Here is a 12,040-nt window from a genome sequence, read left to right on the forward strand (position 1 = left end):
AAATAGGTTTCTCGTGTGGGTATAAATACAAGAATTAGTTATAACTCCCCTTTTTTTGGAAGTATTTCTATTTTACGAAGTTGACTTCGAAATGTATGTATGACCCCAAATCTAATACTACAATAATTCAAATGTGGCATTATGATACTATTATACAATATTTTAAGCACAATTTGGGCTAAAATGGGTTTCAATCTTCTAAGAACATCAATGCTTTTTGATATGTTGAGTAAAATGGCACTGATGTGAGGCCTCCAGGAAAGATATTCGTTTAGCACAACACCAAGAAATTCTACATTATCCACCATTGACACATCATGGCCTCCTATACATACATTTGGGTGATTGCAGGGTATTTCTTCTGTTTCTTGTCCTAAACAAAACATATTTTGTCTTATCAGGATTCAAAAAGAATTTGTTACAATTGAACCACTCGTGTAAATTAACCAGTTATAACTGGTTGTCACTATTATTTTTTTTTAAACAGTGTAGTTTTGACTTTCTTTCTGTTAGCATTGCCAAATATTCCTTGCTCAGAAACATAACTCACTGGCTTACAAAGTTACATTTTTAAGGCAATTGAGAAAGCTGTGAGTACGGTTAGTGACCCTAGATAAAACGATTTACCAATCACAAGCAACCGATCCGTTGTTTCTCCGTTCAGCTATATCTGCAGCAATTTGTTTTCACATTTTAGTGAAATGACATGAGATTCTCACTTTAAATTCTCAACAAAAGTATACACATTACATTAGACACAACAAATTTGATAAATACATAAGAAGTTAAATCAGATTTTTTTTTTTTAATCAAAATAATTAAAACATTTAGAGAAAAAACGATGTGAGGAACAGACGACTCCAGTCCTAAGGAATTTCGCCTGAACGGTCGTTTGACTCTTTTTAAATTGAAATATGTATAGTAAAAACCAAATGAACTAATACAGGTATTAAAAGAATGAAAAAAAAAAATCGTTTCATTCAACCACCGCAGAGTGCAGGGTGCTAACCCGGTGTATAGTGGTCACACGCCTACATACCTACCCATGCAAAAACGTGCGTTTGTCCGTAAGCACAAAATCTGCACTTAAGGAAAGAATAAAGTTTAATACAATAAAAAGACACGTGATTTTTTCAAACTGAATTTCAACTTTATTGTAATGAGAATTTGGGTTCGACGGTAATTTGTACATAAATTGATATAATGTTCCGCAAAACTGGAGAGCATTATGATCGTCCAGTCGAAACCCCGTCAGTTACTTCACTTTAAATTTAACCATTCAAGCCCATATTAACCTTTGCCAGCCTACATAGGTCCATGTAGGATAATCTAGAATTACTCTATGCCCGACTTTAACCCGGTTAACCTAATTTTTCACGGGTTTTCCTATGTGAACTCCAAAATTGGTTTACCTCATTAAAAAGTATCCAGTACGTTGATACATTGTATACTTTGAACATTCACATGTTTGTGATTGTTTTGCTAATTCTATTTTCATCAAATTGTCTGATTGTGTATATGATGGCATGTATTTCGGTGATTCGTTAAGTTCCACTGTGATTTAGATTTGGAAAAAAAATGAAAGAAAATAAAGATCTGTATTCCATACTTGTATGTATTCTACTTAACTGCAGTCATTATTTTATCAAGGCTTTGAGGCCATCCTCCAATTGCTTGATGAATTTGTTTAATTCATCATCATCTTCCCCACGTTGCTGCGTGTCACATTGCTTTATACCCCCCTGAGTGATACCCCAGTGATTGAAAGTGCTGTGTGCCAGATTTCCCCCTTTCTTATTTATTGTCTCCCGTTGGTTTTCATTCTTCCCTTGGCTCAGTATGTCCGACCACACAAATGTTAACTTTTTATACTCCGATTTCAAGATATCTTGTATGTTGTTGACAACAATGCTTTCCTTAATTCCCAATAATACATCTTGTTTACCCACGTGCAGCACTACAAACTTGGGATCGGGCTTCCGGCCTTCCAGCTTCTTGATGAGTGTACCTATCTCACCGGAGCGCAAGTCTTGTTCTCCAGCCCAATGTACGGTAGTATTTCCTAGGTTGAGATTGGGAATCCCACGGCTATTCGCTCGCATTCCGGCCATGATCACAGTCTCGTCCCCAACGATCCATATGGTCCTATCTGTTCAAACAAATGAAATTCATAATGTATCGGAAGCATTATACTCCAAAGTACGAGATTATGCAGGTGTTACACTGCATGGTTATGTTTGTATGCGGACTAGGCAGATTAGTCGATACCAAATCAACCGATATCCTTTAAATTTTGGAATTAGTTTTCTTTATTTCTTGGAACAATAAAAATAAGAATAACAACAATGATAAAAACGATAGTAATGATTATGATAGTGATGATGATAATAACAAAAATGATGATAAAAAAATGTAATACTACCAATGATAACAGGATCGTATTTACCAAGGGTGTTGCCACTGCCCTACCAGAGGGCCCTGACAATTATTATTATAACTCTAGCGTTGACAGGTACCCATCTATACATCTGGGTCGAAAGGGACAAGGTGGGTAAAAAATCTTGTGTAAGACGTAAATCACTGAGCGGGATTCGAGCTCGGGTCCTCCGATGGGGAGTCGGGAGTCTTATCCACTATGTCACTGTAGTGATGCTTCATAACTCTGTAGGATAGGTTTCTTCTGAATATACGACATGATTTTGTTTTCTTCTAAACTTTTTGAATATATATGTGTTTATGTTAATGTCTGTACTTGTTTTACCTTAACTCTTTAACAATCATATTTTGATTAATTATTTCTTTCACATCACTCTTTCTTTATTATCATTACTGACACTCAAATGTGACCCTGCATCACAAAACCAACAAAGAGTCGCAGGACCTGGATTTTTAGTTAAAGAAAGTTTCTTTCAGAAAAACTATTAAGCTAAAAAATTATGTTTTACTTAATTCACATACACTCCTGTACCATAGCCGTATTCGAGAGAAAGCCACACTCAAGTATGCATGGACAAAATAGGGTTTAAATCGAAGGTCTATGCAGCTCTTAATCCTGTCAAGCCGTATTTGCTGCGCAATTAAAGGTGAATAAATTGAAATAAGATATAAGCCGCCATAGCAACAACGATTACGAAATTTTTAGTCTGAGCTGAAATTGATATTTTATGCATGACTAACACAAATTTTCAAAGTTTTTACCCACCAACCTCACGGAGTTGAAAGTGAAGAGTATGTAAAGAACTTGTAAGAAATGGAAAATAACCTCTACACACTCTTTTTGCCCTAAGAAATGTTGAAACTTCCATGAAAACACATTTCGTTTTCGTTTTGTGATCCCAACTATTAGAATTAGTTAGAAAAGGGATTGATATTTAAGAAAATACAAAGAACTGTAGATCGAGTTGGTTGGCGCGTTTCACCTATTTCACCTAAAGTCAGGGCGTGCAACTTTCGTTGGTTTTCTTATGCACGGTTACAAATTTGTCCGTCCCCTTTTCAATAATCAGCTAAAGTATGGTATCGTGTATCTTATTAATTATTTCTTAGCATCTCTTTCCTTTTATTCACAATGTAGGAACGTAGTTTCGACCATATTATTACATAAAGATAATGTTGAACCGAACTTTTACACACTTTTAAGTATAATTGTACTATCATCAAATTCAGAGCATTCTCTCATTGTCACAGGTCTTATCATAAGTATACACTTGTAACATCAAGATGACTGTAATAACTTCTTAATCTATAATTGACCAGACTGTGTCTATAAATACATGTACCACGTATCAACGCCATAATTTCTGCAATTCTTGACGAATACCCAGCTTTTTAGAAAAAAAACACAGAAATAAAATACACCTGTAGTTATAGAATCTAACAGAAATAGAAGGTTATCCATAAGCTTTCATGGATCACCTAATATTGATATCAGTGATCATAATGGTAATGGGTATTTTTTTTTTTTGGGGGGGGGGGGTAATATCGTGCATTTCAGTCTTGTCAATAACTCCAAACCGTTTTACGGACTATTAGTACTACTGTCACTAATTACTATATAAAAAGAGTGAAAATTTAAACTCTTAAAGGAGTGAATACAAAAAAGAATGCATTTTGAGTGAAATTTGAGTGAATTTTGAGTAAAAATTTTCATTTTCACTCGTTTTAGAGTGACGTCAGGGATCACTCCAAAATCTTCGAGTGATCCCTGAGGTCACTCCAAAATGAGTGAACATGAACATTTTCAATCGCAATTCACTACAATTTCACTCGAAATTCACTCTTTTTTGCATTCACTCCTTTAAGAGTGAAAATTTACACTCGATTTTTTTTTAGAGAGTACATTATTTCCATGATTGGCTGTGGTCACTCTCCCCTTGATGGAGTGCATATACCAGCTTGCCATCATTTTACAGGCACGCACATGCTAATCAGCCAACACCCATCCTACCGTGGACCCAGGTATAATCATATTCCTGTGTGGAGAGCAGCAATTTTGACAAAGTGCCTTGCTGAAGGGCAAATGTGTCGGGCTTCGTCTGGTGGGCTCGATACCACGAGCCAAACCACGCTCATGGAGGCAAGCGCTCTTATGCACTCGGCCACGGCACTACTGGTAATACTGCCGAATTCATACTAACTGCCGGAAGGATGTTAAATGGCAATGGAAGAGTCCCGCAGATTGAACCCCGTCCTGCCTAGCAAACCACTGAGCTATGTGAGGTCCTAACGGTTGAGGTGACTATTAAACATCAACCTCAATTCTTAACCAACGCACACCCAAGACTACTCGGAGTGGCATATTGTTAAGCCCGAAATACCCATCGGCATGCTTTGATGTAATACCCCTGCGTTAACTTTGTACTTAATAGTTCATTCTTTCTTATGTATGTATGTATGTATGTATGTATGTATGTATTTATTTATTTATTTATCTATTTGTTTATTTATTTATTGTATTTACATTATTTAAGACAGCTTCTTTCAACATGCTTCTCAGTATAATTTTGCACAAAATGCATAGTGTAGAAACAATAATGTACTTTTTGTACTTGGCTTTTCCAGAGGACCTGGTTGGAGTTGCAATCCTACGTCAAAATCCTAATGTAAGAAGTAATCCGACAATAATCTCTTGAAGCCCAGGCCATCAGTCGCACCGTGTGGTCCTTTCCCTGCTCATTGTGAGGTGACGGTTCTATTCTGTTTCAGCAACAATACCTCAGCATTCGCCATTCATTCATTTTTTTCTTTTTTTTTTCTGTAGCTTCAATGCGTGTCGGTACAGTTATAACGGGTCGTAAGTGCACACAATTACAGCGGCACAGGAATGTCGCCCATTGTGGAACTCAATCCCATTTCGGGCTCGACAATAATTGCAGCCGGAGTATCTTCACAAACAGCATGCAACAGAGACTGAGACGGCGCATGTGGTATATACTTGTTTATCTCCGCCCCACCTGGCCATGCTATAACTAAAGATAGAATACGTACCATTCGATTCGCTGGATGCTGCATCGCTCTGCCATGTTGACGGCAGTGGTTCATTCTTCTTATCTGCGACTTCTGATGATGTTGCCCCTTAAGAAAAAAGAAAGGACATAATATATAATACCCGAAGAAATTGTATATAAGTACATTACACATATCATATGTACATTTAAATCGTATTCAAAATTACAATCCTAACAATGAATTGAATTGAATGGTCGGTCAATGGTAAGTTTGTTCTATTGCTGGGATATCAGTTTGATTGCAAATCAAGTTTGTTCTATGCTTGCCATGTTTGAGATTATTTGCAGTTTTAGTCGCTAAAGACACAGAAAATAATAAGAACATGCATACGACGTGTTTGTTTTTCCTTTCCACGTTGATCACTAAGTATACTAAATCGAAACTTTGTCTGTTGATTACCCATAATGAAGTTTCGTATCCACGTGAATATCTCAACTTATGTTCAACAAAATTTCGTAAAGTAATTTAAAAAAAATTCTTTTCGGGAAGTGTTGGTATTGTCATATGATTTAATGTTGCTGCTTAGAACAATCACTCTTCACGCGGTATACGCTCCCTATCTAACGCTGCATGTATAGTTTTAATGCAAAGGGTATCTGACGTAATAGGGTAAAGATCAATTTACACGTCCAAGGATTAGGAGAAAGTGCTGTAAGTAACCTGATTCTTTTTAAGAACAGTAAAGTGAAATATTTATTTTAAGTGATATACTATTATTACGAATAATCGTTGTCTGTATTATTTGAGTAGTGGTTTTTGTTGGCCTTTATGATACACACAATAATAACCTATTCGTAGAAATAGCTCTGCAGATTAACAGCAACAACTCGATACGCGCTTTTTATGGCTTTACAATTAAGTGTACATGTTTACAATTAAGTATATGAATATAAGAACGACCCAAGTCCAATTTTTGGCCAAATTCAGTTTGACATGGGAAATTGTAGCTTATGCATGGACTCATCTTGTGTATAAATGATAAATCCTAATTACCCCCGGAAGTGCCTGAAATGAATAAATTAAATCGTATATGAATGTAAAAATGAAGGACTTGGGTCATTCTTACATTCATATAATAGCGCCCTCTCTCATCCTTCTCTCATCTCTATAGCAGAATATCATGTGTATGAATCAAAGAACGACCCAAGTCCACCACACAAAATGGCCTCTCCACAATTAATGTAAATGTTAATTGTCATGATAATATATGTTCTCATTTGTATATACAATGTTGCCTTCCCATCACAGTTAAATAGAATATTATTGGACAAATAAAAAAGATATGAAGTTTTTTTTTTAGTTTACTCGAAATGGTCTTCCATGGACTTGGGTCGTTCTTATATTCATATACTCAATTTTTTTACCGATTACCTTCAACTGAGCATTTCAGAAATTAATCATACAAATTAATTTTGCTATTATCAACCACGAGGAGACGAAATTAAGACAATCCTCCAGCAAAGTCATGTGAACTGGACCCCGTGCCAACTAAGCTGCTAAAGGAATGTGCTTCTGTAGTTGCACCTGCGATTGCCAGGATCGTCAATATGAGTCTAACTAGCGGAGAGGTTCCCAAAGCACTGAAGTTGGCCTACATCCATCCGACACTCAAGAAACCCTCTCTTGATCCCGAGTCGCTCTCTAGTTACAGGCCTATCTCTCACCTCCCGTATCTATCTAAAGTACTGGAGCGTGTTGTTTCCTCAAGGCTGTCAGACTATCTACTTACCAATGATCTGATTGACAGAAGACAGTCTGCATACCGCCCGAGTCACAGTGTCGAGACACTCCTGGTGAACTTATCGAACGATATAACTTGGCTATTTAGACAAGCTTTTTTGTAAACATTTCCTTTATTCCTTTTCTCATACCTCCTTTTCACTGTTTTTTCTCTCTGCCTCTCTTTCTTGCGCCATGAGCATCTTTTCATGATGGATACCGGCGCATTACAAGTGTTCATATCATTATTATTATTATTATTATTATTATCTCGCTCGACCATCATTATGATTATCGTATCACTCGACAAACCTGGTACCAGGCAGTTGTTTTACCTTTCGATGGGGTTTTCTCCGACTTTTTCCCAAAAGGCATCACGAAAAATACACGCCCGGACGAACTCTTCAACTTGCCACGATGCAATGATGCTCCCACATCAAACGTTTTCTGTCTAGATTATGGCTGTATACAAACAGCAGATTCAGCAGGTTGTGCGGAAAAAAAAATACACATAGAGAGGCGCAAGACAGGTTTCGTCTTACATCGTATTTCGTGGCACAAAAACCCTACTTCTGCGTCAGCTCCAGTGCTTCCAGACAACGCACGACGACGTCATCGCGTGAGTAAATATGGAAAATACAAGTTCCAAAGATCGGTAATCAGAAAATAAAATACGTCCGGTATTATTTGCCTTCGTGCTGTATGTCAATGCATACGATGTACGGTGTACAGTGTACGGTGTACAGTCATCTGTTATGCTCCACACGGGGCTCCACACTGTAAACCCCCTGTGTGCCATACTATTCTGAGACTACAACGCAGGCATGCATGCTTTCGGAAGGCATGCTAATTTTCACATCCATGTAACTTTTTGTGAATTGTTGTTCTGTCGAATATGCAATGAACACTGTTGTAAAGGAAAGCCCAAGCTCAGCTGTGATGTAAATTTTACGATATATCTGTGATTATTATTTTTGTTTTCTGTCAAATTACCGATAGTAGTATTATTTAGAAATCTGGACTTTTTCGCAAAAACAAAATGACCAAAAAAAGTATTGTTTATGCAAAAAAAAGAGAAAAATCAAAAGAGAGGAAAAAAATACGATCCGTCACCAAACATGCAAGCTGCATGTTCATGTTCAAGAAACAACATTTTTTTTCCAGCAATTATAAATACATACAATTAGAAGTAACATGTGGTCAATATGAAGCCCGAAAATGTGTATGTTTTAAAGATAAATCGTTGGTATCGACAGCATGGTACATATCTTGAGTTCTGTTCTATTTTGATATCATTGTTGGACTACGAATACACTTCACACATCATATGTGTGTATGTGTATGCATTTGTGTGTGGGTTATTATGTCTGTTTTGTATCACTTGGCTCATACCATATCTTTTGGAAATACAACTCTCTTTTCTCTTTATCGGAGAAATAAGAACATCCTAGATAGGCATATAATTATTTCATATCATATAGAAGAGTTTACTGACTATTAGGTAAATTTTCCCTTCTTCTCTTTTTTTTTTAGGTGGGGGTGGGGGTGGGGAAGTATGACCCATGGTAATCTTGACGTTGATGTGTCTATATTGTATCCCTATGCTACGGTCCGGACCCATCATCTTCTGTGCTTGCACAGGGTTTTAATACGGAAATACGTTTTACATTTACCTTGCTTTGTGTCATTTTCTTTTCGCTTCTGCTTAACAATAGAATCGAAATTCTTTGGAATCGCCAACGGTAGAGATTGTGGATGATGTCTGCACATTTATGCTCCCCTTTTAATACGCTGCCATTGTTATTGGGTTTTGCCATGGTATGAACCAGAGGATTTAAGAGGTGACACGTCACAGGACTGCGGAGAGTACGATTACGGATGACGAGGTTGCCGCCAGACCTACGTTTACCTGTCATCACCACCCCGGACCGGCAGGGAGGAGTAACAGGCTGTGCAAACCACGTGACGAAGAGGAATACGTGAACGCGCGTTAGAGGAAGTCCCCATCAGGAAGAAGGAACCTAGAGGATGATGTAAATCGGTTACCCTTTGACTCGCCGTTATCGAGCGTAACAAATGAAATTAATTCAAGTATGTCAATGGGGGAGAAATAACCTTTAATAGTCACTAGGCCTGACGAATGACTATACGATTACTTAGTTTTCTGTTTGTTGGATGATTGTTGTCCCTGTAAAACAAACAAGAAAACAAAAACAAAGTTGGATGATTTTTGTTTTTCTGTAAAAAGACCCCAACGAAACATAACATTCAAAACATACAAACACCAACACACACACACACACACACACACACACACACACACACACACACACAGAGACACAAGAGGGAGTGGAAAGCATATTGTTATATGAATGTCCCTCCTCCATCTACTTTGAATTACACATTAATAACCCTCATCCCACTAGAGTATTAGATTGTATGATTTCATGGCAGTTTCTATAATCATGGTATCATCTCTCGACAAGAAATGCACATCTGTACTATAATCATATAAAAACAATATCAGATGGAAACGGACCTGCCCATGTACGTAATCATGACAGGAAGATTCGACTGAAAGATTATGTAAGCACAAATTACTTCTGAGTAAACTCAAAACATCATTAAGATCATCACAACACATTATTCTTTTTGTTTCTCCCGAACATTTAGCCGAAATTGACATACGATATACAACTGCTTTTATTTGACACTTTCTTCTTTCTATTTTTCTTTCAGACTAAAACAGAACGGTTTACACTTTTAACAATGTATGCTATATATATATATATATATATATATATATATATACATATATGTGTGTGTGTGTGTGTGTGTATGTGTGTGTGTGTGTGTAAACAGTAAGTTTTTTAGTCAAAATTGTTCGAAAAGTGTTAAATGAAATTCATTGAAGCGTCGAGTGGGATGATTATGGAATGATTGCTTTTTGAAGAACATTGGATCAAAAATAGATGTAAATATACTGTTATTATAGAGGTACATAAATTTGTCAAGTTACATAAGAACAAATCATTTATTTACAATAACTTATTAGCAGAAAACAATAAACATGTGTGTGAATGTATGGGAAAATGGAAAAAGGTACGAAGTCTTTTTTTTTTTCAGTAATAACACTATTTTCAGGAGCATCTGATAAGTATTGCCCCAAGCTGAACTTCCCTTATTCATGTAAGGCAGTATCAAAGATGAGTATAACATAAGTAATGACTATCGAGGAATATGAAATGATTTCACAAATTTGATCGATATGTAATTCCAGGAAAATTATTTCTGAAGAATAATGCCCCCCCCCCCAAAAAAAATGAAAACAATGAAAAAAATGTAAAATTTGCATGCACTTATTCAATTTGATTCACTATTCTGGAGTTGCCACAGTCTGCTCATGTGACCAATAGTTTCAAACACAAACTGTCAAGGTAACGTATGTTTCCATAATTTCTATTATGCATACACCAACCGTACAGAGAGGCCAAGGAATATTATGCAAATCGTACTGCTGTAGCTGAATAATGTTTTTAGTTGTCAGGCTATACGTGTGAATATGAGGAAGTTCCAATGTTTCTCTGCTACTTATAGAGTGCTGTTAAAGGGATCGTGTAGTTTTTGTTGAGACTTAACTTCAGGTTTTTATTATTTTTGGTGAGATAGTGAGAAACCTCTTATGGAATATGAAAGAGCATGTAATTCCATAAGGATTTCAACGTTTGTTTGATGAAAATTGATTTTGAAATGGCTGAGATATCCAAAACAGAGTGATCCTGATAAAGTGTGGGACCCACATGTTATTACGATCGTTTTGTTTTACTTTGTTTTTGGATGTTTCAGCTATTCCAAACCCGATTTTCATCAAATAAACTTTGAATTCCTCTTAAAATGGTATGCTCTGTACTATTTCATAAGTGTTTTCTTGGTATCTCGCAAAAAAATTAAAGCCCAATTTTCATCTCCACCAGTACTGCACCATCCCTTTAACACCATAACCAAGTGAAGATAATAACTAATTATTGTGTTGGTGAACTGCGTTGGCTCCTTACGACACCCGTTGAGCATGGCGAGCATTGCATACATTTTTACTGGAAGGGCGCATGTTAATGCCATCATTCACAAACGGCGTGCTTGATTGTTAACAATGGCACATTGTGTGAGAAATGCATGCGTGGGAACCGCAAGTTAGGTTTTTAAGGACCTACACTGGGAAGTTGGAATGAAAGCGACAAAATATTCACAAACATCTCTCAACCTTTTAGTGTCATAACAAAGACATCTTACCATAACCTCATCGCCACTTCCCAATTCACCTTACCTTTTATACAATTGATTCCTACACCTGTACCTACCGTGGAAGCAGTACGTGGAATATTTTCAACATGACCCAATGCTAATAAAAAAACTTTAAAACTTTTAACAACCCTGTTAGCACTGTTTTGTTTTGCTTTGTTTTTGTTTTTGTTTGTTTGTTTGTTTGGTTTTTTTTTTTGGGGGGGGGGGATGGGGGCACAGCCCTGAAGAAATTCGTGTTATTATTTTTTTTTTCTTTCACCGATGAAGCCATAATTCTACTAATAAATGGCACTAAACAGTGTGTGACTGTTATTTCGTATAATCCCTCCAAAGACTCTCGTTCCCTCTTTCTATGCATATAATATATATATATATATATATTCATATATATATTTGCTTAATGAGTAGATGTGGCACTGAAAAATCTACTTTAATCAACAAATGATAATCCCCCCAAAACAACAACAAAAGCATAAACAACAATTTGCAAGCGTCAAGCGGCACGCGCCAT

At 36.6% G+C, this 12,040-nt stretch overlaps 1 long non-coding RNA gene across 1 annotated transcript; it reads right to left on the reverse strand.

Annotated features, from left to right (window-relative positions):
- Positions 1-967: 967 nt before the first annotated feature.
- On the reverse strand, positions 968-7,787 carry LOC139738333 (uncharacterized). Its single transcript, XR_011711436.1, has 3 exons — positions 7,563-7,787; positions 5,488-5,574; positions 968-2,149 (listed from the first exon to the last, which is right to left on the reverse strand). It is a non-coding gene; the product is annotated as an uncharacterized lncRNA (long non-coding RNA).
- Positions 7,788-12,040: the final 4,253 nt, after the last annotated feature.

Source organism: Diadema antillarum, unplaced genomic scaffold (assembly GCF_040938485.1).
Source record: "Diadema antillarum isolate AM-2024a unplaced genomic scaffold, OU_Dant_1.0 seq00000735_RagTag, whole genome shotgun sequence".
Taxonomy (NCBI): domain Eukaryota; kingdom Metazoa; phylum Echinodermata; class Echinoidea; order Diadematoida; family Diadematidae; genus Diadema; species Diadema antillarum.